The sequence below is a fragment of the Medicago sativa genome, chromosome 1 (assembly GCF_051527215.1).
Source record: "Medicago sativa cultivar Bolivia chromosome 1, Bolivia_mono, whole genome shotgun sequence".
NCBI lineage: Eukaryota > Viridiplantae > Streptophyta > Magnoliopsida > Fabales > Fabaceae > Medicago > Medicago sativa.
The window spans coordinates 67,969,225-67,984,460 of record NC_140749.1 but is presented as its reverse complement, the minus strand read 5'-3'; positions in this window follow the sequence as shown (position 1 = coordinate 67,984,460).

Here is a 15,236-nt window from a genome sequence, read left to right as displayed (position 1 = left end):
ATCACTAATCTAAACTTGAATTACCAACTGAACTAACAGTAAACGTTTTCAATTTAGTCATTCTGTTAATCAAAATGATGATGTGGCAGAAGGACTAAATTGAAAACGTTTACAAACATAAAGGACTTATATGTGACCAAAATAACTTAAAGGACCAATCTATTACAAACCTCAAATTTAAAGGACTTATGTGTGATCAAAATAATTTAAAAACAAATCTGTTACAAAGCTGAAACATAAAGGACCTTGATGTAGTTTAGTCCACGATAAAATTGAAAGCGGAAGATATTTGTGATCTCCTTTCTTTTTCTTTTCAGACTGCGTGAAAATGATTAGGTTGATATGGGTACCAACCAAATTTGTCCCTCGTTCTAGTTTCATCCATCCAAAAGGACGTGGTAACATATTCGTTCAATTCTTCGGGGGCACGTGTCTTCTTTAAGGGCCGTTTATTACATATAAAACAGAAAATGACAGTTAATTTCTCAACTAGTTTTCTCATTAGTGGAAAAAACTCTTTCAATAGCATTAGTTATTACTTTACAAATAAATATCATAATATACTCCATATTTTCTAAATAAATAATATTAGTTTTCTCATTAGTGGAAAAAACTCTTTCAATAGCATTAGTTATCTTTATATAATACAAAAGCTTACTTCTATGGGCAAAAGTACATGTGGCATCTTCACATTCTTCATCACATTTAATGTTTTCTTATCATCCAATCAAATTGAATTATGACTCATTTGTTTTTTTATTAGCCAATCAAGATGGACAATGACTCATTTAGTTTTCATCAACCAATCAAAATTGATCATGCCATGATTTTTTCCCCTATATATAGACAATTTGTTTTCATTATTTTCATGTGTCTCTTCCCCCATCAACAAATCCTTATTTTTTTTTCATTATTTTATATGTGTTTTGAAATCATAGAAGTTTCATCACTAGGTCGTAGATTATGGGGTTGATTTTCTTTTTTATTTGTATCTAATTGTTAATTGATAATGTTACTTTCCCAGGATCTCATTGGAGAGCATGTGTCTACATTCTACGACTTCAAGATGTTCAACATCAACAATATAATTTTTAGTCAAGACAATGTTTTGTATTTGATATAGAATCAAGATGTTAGAGTTTAGATACCTTAGGTTTATTGAATATTATTTAATGAATTTATATGTCGATAAACTAATCTCAATAAATTGATTTAGCCTTTATCTATATCTATTTTATGAATTTTTGTCTTGCACAAAAACGTATATTACACATGAACTCTTATTTGATGAATCCTACACATGAACTCTTATTTGATGAATCCTAATTGATGATTTTAAACACATCTCCGGACATGTTAAACATCATCATAAAGGTTGCATACAATTGGTTCACATCATCTAATTTGGACAAACCTTTTATAATAAGAAGACATCTTAAATCATCATGTTTTACTATGACGGCTTTTCACTTATCATGGTTTCTTCAATAGAATGTATCAAAAGCTTCAATCAACCATTGAGCAATATACATGGTTTCTTTTTTATTTCTTTTGACCATATATGAGATAATACACAATCCTTTAAGTGTCATTTAATCTTATTTATTTGATAATCAACATATGACTTTTTCTCCTTTAATTTGTCAATTAGATAGTTACTATTAAATAAATTTTTTTGTGGGGACTATTAAATAATATTGTTAATTTTGTTATCTACCCTTTATTTTAAATATCATCCATTTGCAAACAATTCCACCCACCATTTCAATCAAAAATTGTATTATTTTCAATCTTTTGTCTCAATGTCATTCCTTTTTTCTTTTTGTTTTCTTTTTTTTTTCTTTCTAAGTTTCACGTATTTGGTATTTTTAACAAGCCAAAATGTTTTTTTTTTTGAGAAAAAATCCATTTAATAATTTAATAACTAAACAAAATGAATTATATTAACACAAAATTTTCATGTATTTTTGTATACTTAATAATTTAATATAGTTCTCAAATATAATTATTTTCGCATTTATTAAGGATAATATAATGATAAAGCAATTTAAGATTAATTAATATGTCATTTAAATTAGAATGATTATATAAAGGTTAAAATTTATCATTTAATTATTTAGAATGAAAATGCCTCATTTGATGGATCAGACAGGAACAGAAAAAAAATTAAATGATAGCGTTAATTATAACCCTTAATTAAAGGAAATAACTAAACACTACCAAAAAAAGGAAACAACTAAACCAAAAAAAAAATGAAAACAAACAAATATTGAAGTAGTATATTATAAAAAATAAATGGAAGACATTTAAAATCAAGTAGTTCGATTTTCCTATCTGTATAAAAAAATGAATTATTTGAATCTTTTAACCTTTTAATTAATGTTTTATATTCATTTGTTTTAAGGGACGATTTAATTCACATAAAAAAGTTTTTGACAAATTCGCAAAAAAATTTCATTAAATTTTGAAATTTATATTTTTATAATTTAAAATAATTATATTTTATGTGTCATTTTAATTGGGTTGATCCAATAAATATTAAACTGTGTCGTTTAATAGGCCAGACAAATAATAGACTAAAAAATAAAAGGTTCTTTAAATAATAGTCATTAATGTGGTAATTTAAATTAAAATGATTTTGTTAAATGTCTGATTTCTTTAGTCAGATGAAAAAATGTTATTTAAATGATAACATTATATGATATCATATTTAAATAATTGGTTTTGCTAATAATGAGTTGACTCAATTTCAAGGGTGTGGATTCAATCTCCGCAATTAGCGTGAAGATCTCTTTGACAAGGGATCTCTAAAAAATTTGAAAGTGCTTATTGAGTCATGAGACATGTCCTGACCTTGATGTGTCCTCAATTTTTTTTATGTAAAATTAAAGTCTATTTGCCAGATTCTAAAGGATTTTTTTTTGTGAAATAATAATAACAAAGATAATTTAAAAGGAGAATTGAATGATATGTAAAATTAAATTTTACCAATAACTCGGTAATTTTTCAAATTTCAATTTTACGAATTTCCTACAATGTTTATCTTTATTTTTTTTAAAAAATTATGGCATATGTTTTAATAACAAATGCACGTATTTGTCAAAAATAATAATAATAACAAATGCACGTAAATGTGTTTTAATATATAAAAAAAGACTTTCTCTATTATAAAGATTTGACTTCAGAAAATGCAAAAGTACACGTGTACATATATGGTGCTTAAGCTCATTAAATGTTATCAAACTAATCCCCATCAGCATGTACATTTTCAGTTTTTAGTGAGAAAGGAATGCATAAATATAATATTCAAGATTAGACATTTATCATATCATTAGTCAACTATGCATTTATCCATTAAGATATCCATACATTGATCATATCACAAAATTAAAGGGGTAATTGATGTTTTTCGTTTTTGAGGGGAAGGGGGTAATTGAAGTTATTTAATTGATTTTTATTTTTTAAAATATTGTTTCTAACTTTCAACATTTTCACACTGTTTCAAAATTCAACGTTCATTCTAAAATTTGAAATTCTTCTCGAATTCTCAAATCCCTTTTTCGTTGAGTGGAGAGTTTGGTTTTCGATTGTGTCCTCCTTCAATATACATTGACATCTAAATGTAAATTTTACGTATCATATTTGTAATTTTTTTTTCTAAATTAAAAGCACAATTTAAAGAGAATATATGATGTCTCAACTAGACTTTATTCATTTGTGCTTATATATATTATATTATTAAAAAAGGGGGAGATACAAATACAAATTAGGGGGGACATAAACCTAACCCAGTAAATCCACGCAAAAGTGTAGGTCGACCCTAAACGGATAATACAAAAAATTAAAACAACACAAGTGGGTCAGCTTCTAATTAATCCTAAAACTAATCAAAGGTTTTGCGTATATATGTAACTCATCGAATTATTTCCCTAATTTATCTATCATATATTTTTTTTAATAAGCATGTATTTTGTCAACTTAAAATATCACATTAGCGTTTTTCCATTTTTAGATTCCTCCAAAGACAAAAAATGAAGGAATTTAAAATAACGCAAAAAATTAAATGATTTTTTTATATTTAATGTAAAAAATTAAGCTAATGAGATTAAAAAACTAACAAAATATTTCATCATAATGTTTGAAGTTATGAGGGAGTCTTCAATGGGTTGGATCTTCATATTTGGCTAAGAGAAACCCCACAAATGAGATTGACATACCCCTAAAAACAAATGAGATTGACACCACATTTCACTTATATGCTGCTCAATATGTACTTTTGCATCTAATGTGTAGAAGTTTAACTCACACACGACACATTAACATCTCTCCCTTAAGCGTGAGACTGTTTGTATCTATGATATGGTGAAATAACCAAATAAGGCCATTTCGTAGAGAGATGTTTTCACTCATTTATTTCATGAGAAGAGAAAAAATAAAGTAGAAAATGAAATCAGATGAAAAAAGAATTTGAACATGAGAGAAAAAGTAAGGGAGAATAGTGAGTTGTTGGTAATTTTATGGGTTTGTTACGTTGAAGAAAATTGAGATAATTTAGTAATTATGCTATCAAAGTATCAAACTCATTAAAAAGTCGACATCAATTTAAAATGTCTAATAAACATCTATAATTTTCCTTTTTCAGATTCCACCAAAGACCAATAGTGAAGGAATTTGAAATAATAGATGTTGAATAAAAATATATATTGCCTTGACAAAAAAAAGTTGCATGAAAATGAATGACGTCCAACATCTAAATGTTAAGATTAAAAATATTAAAAAAATAACACGCAAAAACTAACAAAACAAATTATCATAATGTTGGAATTCCCGGTGTAGCCTACATTAGGTTATATCATAACATTATGCTAAGAGAAACCACAAAAACTAGATTGATACCACATTTTCATACAATTTTTTTAGTTCATATCACTTATATGTTATTCAACATCTTCTCTTTTCTCCATTATAATTTTAACTCACATTTGACATATTAACATCTCTCTCTCAAGTGTGCAAGTCTCCACGTCTGTAATTATGTGACATAGGCAAATAAGGTCAAATGAAGGCACAACATGGTCATAAAGATGGGATGGTAGTAATTAAATTGAAGGAGGTTTATATTTCTTACTTTTATGAGACGAGAGAAAGGAAATTGAAAAAGAAAAAAGATGAAAAATAAATTTGAGATTGTGATAAATGATACAGGTAAAAAAAAAAAAAGAATTGTGTATTTGTCGATGAGGTTATAAGAAATAAAGTGAGTTGCTGGTAATTTTATAGGTCTATCGAAAAAGTTTGATATTTTTGGGTAATTAATTTGCCAAAAAATTATACCTAATTAAAAAACACCACAACATTTAAATCTTTTTAATAAGCACGAATTATGTCAACTCAACATTCTACGTGAGAATTTTTCTATAGTTAAATCCAACCAATGATCAAAAGTGAATAAATTTGAAATAATAGAGATTGATTAAAAAATAGTGCATGAAAATGAATAACATCCAAAAACTTATATTTAATATAAAAATGAAATAAATGACATCAAAAAACTAACAAAATAGTTAATCATAATGTTCGGAGTTTTGAAGAAGACTGAAATAGGTTAGAACAACACATTAAGCTGAGTGCGACTATAAAAGTGAGATTGACACCACATCATCACCAAAATCTTAACACATTAGTTATATTGATCATCTCACGTATCTGTTTCTTAACAATTGACACATTAACATATCTTCGTTAAATGTGAGACTCTCTTCGTTTGAAATCTGGTGACATAGCCAAATAAAGCTAGACGAAGGCAAAACATAGTAAAAAAGGTTGGTTGATGGTGGTTTCATGGAAGGTGATTTATGTTACGACATTTAATGAAAAAGAGAGAAAGAAAAATAGAAAAAGAAATAATATGAAAAAGAAATTTGAACATGAGAGAATTGATAACGGGAAAAAAGTAGTGTGTGTTTTGTCCGTGGAAATATTAAGAAAAGAGTGTATTAGTGATAATTTGATGGGTTATTTGAAGGAGTAAGAGATTTATGAGTAATTATTTTACCAAAAAATAGACTCAATAAAAAAACTCCACATCATTTTAAAATGTCTAATAAACATGTACACATGTACTTTATCAACTCATCATAACATATATGTAGTTTTCTATTGTTCAATCTCATCAAAGATCAAAAATGAAAATATTTGAAATATAGAGGTTGGATAAAAAATTGAATGAAATCGAACGACATCCAAAAATATATATTGAATATTAAAAAATTAAGATATTATATTAAAAATAAAAAAATTAAATAATTCATCATAATATTTGTAGTTATAAGGGAGGCTACAGTGAATTTAATCATCACATTTGACTAATAAAACTCCAAAAGTGAGATTGATGCCACATCTTCACCTAAAACTCGAGACATTAGGCATATTATCAACTCATTCATATGTTGCTCAATATATATTATTGCATCCAAAATAGAAGTTTAACTCACATGACACATTAACATATCTCCCTTAAGGGTAGGAATCTCTGTGTATGTGATATAGTGAGATAGCGAAATCAGATCAAAGATACAACATCGTAAAAAAATTTGGTTGGTGGTGGTTTCATAGAGGAGTGTTTTTGTTTGTTTCTTTCATGCGAAGAAAGAAAGTAAATTAATAAAAGAAAGAAGATGAACAAGGAATTTGAACATGAGAGAAATTACGAGGGAACAAACTAAGGAAAGTATGTTTTACCCATGAGAGTATAGGTAATATAGTGAGTTACTGATAGTTTATGGATTTGTTGAAGGCGTTGGAGATTGCTGGTAATTATGCTACCAAAATATTAGACCCATTAAAAAAATACCACATCAATATAAACTGTCTAATAAACATGTATTTTGTGACCTAACACATCTATATTTTCCACTATGATTCCACCAAACACCAAAAGTAAAGAATTTTATAGTAACAAAGGTTGAATAAAAAAAATTGCATGAAAGCGAATGACATCTAAAAATTAAAATTTAAGGCTAAAAATTCAACAAATGACAGCCAAAAACTGAAACAAAAAAATCATCATAATATTATGTCTTCTTGGAAGCCTACAATGGGTTGTATCATCACATTAGACTAAGACCAATCATATAAGTGAAATTGATATTGCACCAATCGTAAGATATTAGATATATGAGTCACCATACATATATGTTGCTCAACATTTATTCTTGCATATAATGTGAAATTGTTACTCACAGTTGACAAATTAACATCTCTCCACTAAGTATCATAGTCTCTGTATACGTGATCCACCACCAAGAACAACTCCCCCACAATGTTGAACCGGGATATGATACCGTCGTTGGACCTTCAAGGGGAGACATCACCGGTGTGGATCAACACATTGGAGAAAGAACAACCACACAAGTGAGAATGATACCACATCTTCATTCAAAACTTTAATGTTTAAGTATGAGTTTTTTTTTTCTTTCCATTTGTTTGTTGTTCAACCTCCACTATTTTATCAAATCTTTAGCTTTAATCGATACATGATACATAATAATATTCTCTACGTCAAGTATAACCAAATTCTAGCCCGTGCTTGGCACGGGTGTCCAAACTAGTTACTTTACAAATAAATATCATAATATACTCCATATTTTCTAAATAAATAATATTTTTTTTTGGTCTAGTAGCCTAGTGGCTAGAGCTCACACATTTAAATGTGGAGAAGTGGAGTGTCCGAGGTTCGAACCCTGACCCCTGCATAAATTATGCAATGTCCCTGCCAATTGAGTTAAGCTCAACAATAATATTTTTATTTTAACAAACGTCAAGACACTTAACAAACAAATTTTTATTTTAATCTTACTTTTGGGGTACGGTCTTTCCGTTTTTATTGACAAAAAAGTGAAAAACAATAAAATGGTAAAATAATAAAGTGAAAAACAATAAAATGGTAAAATAATAATTAAGTGAACTGTAAAATTGAAAGATAACAATATTACAAAAAATAAATAAAGTTAAAATAAGGATTTTTTTTATAGTCTCCCTATTGTTTGTATATTGTTGTCGATTGTTCATCATATTGTTGTGAATCGTTCCTATTTGTATGTGATTTGTGATTTAATTAATTTTTTAATTGACAACTTAAATGATATCATAAAAATGATAAAATAATTTAAACGAATAATAATAATAATAATAATAATAGTAATAGTAATAGTAATAGTAATAGTAATAGTAATAGTAATAGTAATAGTAATAGTAATAGTAATAGTAATAGTAATAGTAATAGTAATAGTAATAGTAATAGTAATAGTAATAGTAGTAGTAATAATAATAATAATAATAATAATAATAATAATAATAATAATAATAATAATAATAATAATAATAATAATAATAATAATAATAATAATAATAATAATAATAGTCCCCGTGAGCATAGCTCAGTTGGCAGGGACATGCTTTGTTATATGCAGGGGTCGGGGTTCGAACCCTGGACAACCCACTTATTCCCCTTGAAAAAAAACCCTGGACAACCCACTTATTCCCCTTGAAAAAGGTGAATTCTAGCCACTAGGCTATTTGACTAAAAAATCAATAATAATAATAATAAGGATTCGATGATATATTTTGGAAATATAGCGGGAGCATCCGAGCATGTGCCCAAAATATAAGGATGACATGGATCCACTTTAAGCAGGGTATATAGTGCCTATGAGCATTTTTTTTTTTTGTGGTGGCCGGGGTTTGAACCTCCGACCTTGCATATTTTATGCATTGTCCATACCAACTGAGCTAAACTCACGAAGACGTGCCTATGAGCATCTAAGCGATGTTACCCGTACCATTACCCTGTACTTTAATAACAAAAAGGTAATATATAACAAAAAAATACCACAACATAATTAAAATATGATCTTAAATCTCCAAAGTCAGCATAGAAAATATCACACCATATTATTTAGTCAAATAAAAAGCATCTAAAATACAAGAAACAAGTTCATATTACAATAAATTGCATACACTTAAGATTAATTAACTAATTTTAGTATTACATAAAGGTATAATTATAGTCTATATAACGTGCGAGTGTGGGGCGGGTGAGCACTAGAGTGTCTGTACCCGCGCCCATACTCGTTCAAATTTGCAGGTAATTAATTACCCGAATCCAGACTCACACCCAACAATGTGGGTATTTACTAGCTATCATGACTATTTTTTGCGGATGCCTATTGAGTTTGGGTCCAATTGCTATCACTACCAAAATGATGGCTACATCATTTTTTACGCACTACAACAAAAACTAATGTATTGTGCAAAAATAACATCCAAAATGAAGTAGATGGATCAACAAAAGTTGATGCATAGTGGGTCAATAAAAAAAATTCTTCTACTATAGATTATGCAAATTATTTTAAAATTTAATTAGTATATTTTGATAATGTATAATTCTTTTACACATGCATTGACTAATGTGTTGTCATGTGAATTAATGAATATGAAACACATGAATTGTCATACTCATTAATTGATGTGACAACATATCATTTGTTACATTATAAAATAATTATACGTAAATAGAGTATACTAATTAAACTTTTATTATTTAAAAAAACTAAACAAACTTTTATTTTAATTATTCGGAAAAAAACTCTTATTTTAATTCATCAGCTTGTTTTGCCTTTGTTTTTTTTAGGGGAGCTTGCTTTGCCTTTTATAAAAATAAAAAACCTTGTCTTGTGATCTTAGCTCAGTTGGTATGAACAATGCATAATATATACACGGTCCGAAGTTCAAACCCCGACAAAAAAAATAAAAAACCTTACCCGCATATTAGGTATGGCTAATGACCACTATATGTTATCTTAAATGTGGATATGAACATGACTACTATAATATTCTCTCAAAAAAGTACTATTATAATATATGTATATATTCCATTCAAAGTTACCCAAAAAAAAATATTATCGTATTCAAACTCTATTCATAGCAATTGCATATCCACCACACGGGTCATCGATGATAAGGTTATTTTTCATGTTGAACCATTTGATTAGTTATTATAGCATTGATTGATAAGGTTATTGTTCACGTTGCCAATTGATTTTATTTTTTAAATACTTCCCTTTAGAGATACTTAATTTGTCCATAAATCTTATTTCAACTTACAAAAATGCCACTATTGAGTTACACCGTGACCAAGATATAAACCCGGATACCTTCATTTATGCGTGAGGTTAAAATGGTTTTGTCACTTCGTCAATTTAAAAAAAAAGTTACTTAATTCTTTTACTCGACCCTAATTTTTATTACATATTTTTCAACAGAAACAACTTTAATTCATTTCATTCAATAAAGTAGTCACAGTAGAGGTTGGAATATAATCAAAAATATGATGACTAACATAAGTCAATACCGCTCTATCTAATAATTGAACAACATTGTTGGCTAGTCTAAAGATGCCGTGACTATCAAAACGAGTGAGTTTTGCAACAATATTGTTTTCTTATTTAATAATGATTGACCTGTTTTGAAAAAAAAAAAGTTTCAAAATAATTGTAATTTCAATTTTTAAGGTGATATTCGTTAATTATATTTTTTTTAAATCAAAGTCGGTCTAATAATCTTTAAAAATAAGGTAGTTTATCTACCACATATCATCCGATGATAAGGTTGTTTGACAAAAAGAGATACTTTTTTTGTTTGTTTGTTGAGTAAGCATAGAGATACCTGTTAGATTGTCATAACTAATAAACTGTGTTTGCCTTATTTTTTTCTCTTTAGATAATACTAGATAGAAGCTCCGAGAAAATGTACATGGGTCGTAGATGATTTTTCGGAAAGATAGCGAATACAGATAAAAAGTGTAGGTTAAAGCTGCAAGTTAAAAAAGCCTTTTTTAAAAGCTGCTTGAAAATGATTTTGATTGAGTTTATTTGATACAATTGACTTTAAATGAAAATTATTTTATGACAAAATTAAAAGTTGTTTGAAAATAATGTAAAAGTGAATTCATCAATAAAGTTAATGATAATAAAACACGTTTAAACACATAAGCTATAATTGTTGGGTTTAACGGATCAAATGTGAGTAATTAATCTTAAATTGATTATGAATGATTAAAATGTTGGATGTGTAAGAGCGATGGTTTAAACATGATGATTTTGTCTGGCCTCGATCTTCCTACGTACGACGGTCCAGAGCATTATACTAATAACAAAAAAGATAGTATACTCATCATATAATAGGCATGCAAAGCCTTATATATATAACAATGTCAAACAAAAAATGAATTGTGTCTACTTGATAGTCCATTTTTTCATCTTTAAGTCTCCATATTAGCTTCTAATCTTCAACTATAAGAAATAAAAAGAAAAGATGAATAACAATACTATTCAAAATAGATAATAGGCTTAAATACATAAATGGTCCATGCAAATATCAAACATTTTTACTGAACTAAGACCAAAACGATTGATTTTTACATGAATCATTTGCATATTCAAGCATAGATAATATATCACTCCTCAAAAGGAAAGAATTTTCAACAACTCTATAAAGACAATATATTACACGCACCCTTCAAACAATTCTCCCTAAAAAAGAACCAATCAATCAAGCAACTCATTTGGCATTGCATACATCAGCAGCAACACCGTATAAATCCTACAACAAACTTGGGCAAGAAAAGATACAGAGACTGCACTAGCAATAGTACTTAACCATACCCGAAAATCAACCAACCCCAAAATTGAAACAAAACCACCGAAATTAACACAGCGCTTTACAAAATAGCCACAGTGCCACACCAAGCACCAGAGTTAAAAGAAACAAGTGGCATATACCATTACATTAAATCAAAGACTAGATTCAAGCACAAAAGCAAATAATTATTGAGAAGTAACATTTTGAGAACTACCTTTGCAATGGGAAAATGAAAATCAATTTTATATGTTATACGATTTTGCCTAAATGAAATATTAGTCTAAATAATAAATATTTGGGTTAATACCTGAAATAACCACCATAATTTGGACGATGTCTGAAAATAGCTTTTATAAAAATAAAAATAAAGATTTCACCCCTGCAAATTTTGAACATTTTGAACGACTCTTCTTATTGACAGTGGTGCACTTCAATTCAATTAATTTTTTTTTATTAAATCATTTTACTACTTTTAAAAACACTTAAAAGTTTAGAGTTAAATCATACAGTCTTTCCGTTACAGAGAAATTTTGTCTTAGTATAGTCGATGACTTAATCCACTATAATCAACCGATTACAATCCTCAAAGTATCTTCTGTCAACCTAACTATTTTGGATTTTCCATAAAGTATCTGACTTAACTAAGTCGTTGCTCCTCAACTGTTGGATTAATTATTTAATTAATAAATTATGGATTGACAATAATCAATTATTATAAGTTGATGTCATAATATAAATTATGGTCTATTGTGTTAAGCACTAATTATATGATGAATTTGAGTGATTGGGCTTTTGTTACTAAATGGACCGTGATGAGTTGGACCATTTAGATAAGCCCAATGAGAGGTCCCTGCCCTCAGCCGTTTAGCTATTTAAACGTCATCCCATTAGACGGTTAATTATTCTGAACATCATTGTGAAAACCTAAAGCTAGACGGAATGAGGGTAGTCATCCCTCTCATGTTTTTCGGCGGTTTTCCTTCATCAACCTAATATAAAGGTACACAATTCTTCTTTCTTCTTTATTATTGATAATATGCTATAATTTGTATCTATTGATTTATGGCTAAACACTAAAACTTTCATCAATTGGTATCAGAGCCAAATAGATACGGTTATGGCTATTTTTTCCTGAAAATATGAATTCTTCATCGATTATGTTTTTATGGATATTACTTGTTAGACCAAATCATATCTGAACACCGATGATGTAACATGGCAATCATGCTTTGTTTTATTAAATAAATAAGTTAAGGGAATTGCAAAAGCTCATGCCTTGTTTTATTGTAATTTGCGATTCATAAATTTTTCTTTTTTGGTGATTGAAACTTCTATGGCCACCTTATTTGTAAAACCTTTTGTGAGCTTTACTTGCTTATTTATCATGATTATCGTACTGACTGCCACAACGAATTATTCAATCAAGGCAGTATGAAAATTACTGTTCTACGACTCTATTATGCCATAAACCCATTCTCTTGATCTGTGTTTTCTCTATATTGTTAATGTTTCTGAAAATTAATCAAGGGCTTCTCTTATTCGAAGCATAACGATCAAAACACGTATAATTTTGTCTGGTCACCCCACCGGAACCGTTATATCAAAACGGGTCAAACCCGCCCGTTTCGCTGCAAACGGGCGAAGAAGAAACCACCTTAATATAAGATAATCATATGCCCACTCGCAGCTGTAGCGCGTGGGGATCATGTCCTTCCAATTTTTTTTTTATTTTCTTTTACCAAATAATGATATTTTAATATTCTGAATATTTTGGCAAAATTTTTGGAATTTGTTTTGACACTCGAAGATATGTTATGTTATTATTTTATATGGGGAAAATTAAACTATATTTTAAGATAATTTATTCTCACATTTATTGTGAAAATTTTATGGACATTCCTTACCCTTATATGACACTTGAGAAATAATCCCACTCTCTTATTTGAGATTAATGTGTCATTGACAAATTTTACATCCCCAATTAATTAGTAAATATTATATTATTTTGGGATAAAAATATATTCTTTTCTTGCACCCAAAATATTCTTAAGAAGATTTGATTTATTTTGTACCCATAAAAATTGGGATCTAAATTAGTTTATGAGATCTCTAAATATTTGATGTGTACTAATATGAGAATAATATGTTCTTTTTTAAATCATGCATTCTTTAGATTTGAGTCTAAAATATAACACTTATGTAAATTATTCTTTTAAAGTGTTAGTATTGTGAAGAATCTTTAGACTCAGTCTTATATTCTTGTCTCAAATATCTTGTATAAACTAATATATTTTGAGAATTGTTGATATTGTATTTTGATGCGTGGATTTCAAAATTTTGTCCAATCTTGAAAAGATCATATATCAATTAAATTGAGAATAATTTATTTCAAATCATGTATTCTCAATATTTGAGCCTAAACTGTTTTGAAAATTCTCTCTTATATTTACTATTGTGAATTTATAGAAGGCTCAATTTTGTTAATTTTAATGCCAAGTATAATTAATTTATATTTTACGATTTTAAATATTCTTGGCATTATAAATATTCTAATGTAAGATATTCTTGAATTCATATTGTCTTAGCATAAAGATCCAAAGTTCACTAATTGATCATTCTTTTGGCAACATATTTAAACTAAGACACTTGTCTTTGATTCTTGTCACAAATTGTTTTGAAGGGTCCTCATAATATTTTGTTTTCAAAATGAGTATAGTGAGTTGTATATATATGTCATTTATATTAATTGAATCTAAAATTGGCATTTTTCTCTTTAATATACATTATGCTTTCTGCTATACTCTCTAATCTAGACCCGTAATTTATTACTCTAAATTTTGTGATAAATACTATTAGTGTGTCTTGTCGCAATTAAGTATTTGGATCACAATTATGTTAAACTATGTATTTTTGTATATAGTAAATAATGCATTATTGCATTTTTTATGCTAAAATTATAATGATGAATTAAAATTTGTAAGCCTCTTTGTTATTTATCTGTTAACTATTATCAAAACAACTTATGAAGAATGGAGGCAATTTTTGAAATATGTATCATCCTTACATCTGAATTCTTATATAAATCATATTGATTTATAATTAGAGTCTCACATATGCTTATTTATAATTGCTTATTCTCTATTGATGAATATTTTTGAGATGACTATATTATAAGATATTCTCGTTAAGTCGTCAAAATTCAGTGGCTCCAAGTATAAGGATGAATGTCACACTCTGCGAGGTAAGTTGTTATTTAATTATTTTATCCTCTTGTGACTTATTGCTTATTATTGCACATATGAAGAAATTTAGTTCTTCTTCTCTTTTGTTGTGCAATTATGACATCCTATATAGAAGTGAAATTCTTTTTCAGAATATTCTAAACAGAACTCTGTTGTTATATACTATTTTCTTACTATAATGCTCCATTTTGTATTTGTGTTTTTTTCTAATTTATAGTGGGAGTATTGAAAAATTTTATTCTAAGAGTTCTTTTCTGGATAAATTAGAAAACTATTTGACACACTTCTATTCCA